The following is a 1,271-nucleotide window of genomic DNA, read 5'->3' on the forward strand; positions in this document are numbered from 1 at the left end:
CTCTCTGTCCCTTCCTCTGCCTACTTGAAAAAGACGACGCAGACGAAGACGACGCATACGAAGACGATGAAGACGAAGACCACGAAGACGACGGAGACGATGACGAAGGTTCTATCATTTTTTGAAAATAGGGCTCCCCAGGTTTCATTTTTTTAAAAATAAGGGTGTTTGCATTCGTTCAAATCGTCTCTCTGTCCCCTCCCCTACCTACTGGAAGAAATTATCCTAGCTATCCATTTTTTTTTTTTTTTTTTTTTTTTTTTTTTTTTTTTTTTTTTTTTCTTTTTTTTTTCTTTATAGGGTCACTCAGATCTAATTTTTTTAAAAATAAGGGTGTTTGCATCCGTTCATATCGTCTCTCTGTCCCTTCCTCTGCCTACTTGAAAAAGACGACGGAGACAAAGACAACGCACACGGAGACGATGAAGACGAAGACCACGAAGACGACGGAGACGATGACGAAGGTTCTATCATTTTTTGAAAATAGGGCTCCCCAGGTTTCATTTTTTTAAAAATAAGGGTGTTTGCATCCGTTCATATCGTCTCTCTGTCCCTTTCTCTGCCTACTTGAAAAAGACGACGCAGACGAAGACGACGCACACGAAGACGATGAAGACGAAGACCACGAAGACGACGGAGACGATGACGAAGGTTCTATCATTTTTTGAAAATAAGGCTCCCCAGGTTTCATTTTTTTAAAAATAAGGGTGTTTGCATCCGTTCATATCGTCTCTCTGTCCCTTCCTCTGCCTACTTAAAAAGACGACGCAGACGAAGACGACGCACACGAAGACGATGAAGACGAAGACCACGAAGACGATCGGAGACGATGACGAAGGTTCTATCATTTTTTGAAAATAGGGCTCCCCAGGTTTAATTTTTTTAAAATAAGGGTGTTTGCATCCGTTCATATCGTCTCTCTGTCCCTTCCTCTGCCTACTTGAAAAAGACGACGCAGACGAAGACGACGCACACGAAGACGATGAAGACGAAGACCACGAAGACGACGGAGACGATGACGAAGGTTCTATCATTTTTTGAAAATAGGGCTCCCCAGGTTTCATTTTTTTAAAAATAAGGGTGTTTGCATTCGTTCAAATCGTCTCTCTGTCCCCTCCCCTACCTACTGGAAGAAATTATCCTAGCTATCCATTTTCGACTTTTTTTTTTTTTTTTTTTTTTTTTTTTTCTTTTTTTTTTCTTTATAGGGTCACTCAGATCTAATTTTTTTAAAAATAAGGGTGTTTGCATCCGTTCATATCGTCTCTCTG

Source organism: Palaemon carinicauda, chromosome 31 (genome assembly GCF_036898095.1).
Source record: "Palaemon carinicauda isolate YSFRI2023 chromosome 31, ASM3689809v2, whole genome shotgun sequence".
NCBI classification, from domain to species: domain Eukaryota; kingdom Metazoa; phylum Arthropoda; class Malacostraca; order Decapoda; family Palaemonidae; genus Palaemon; species Palaemon carinicauda.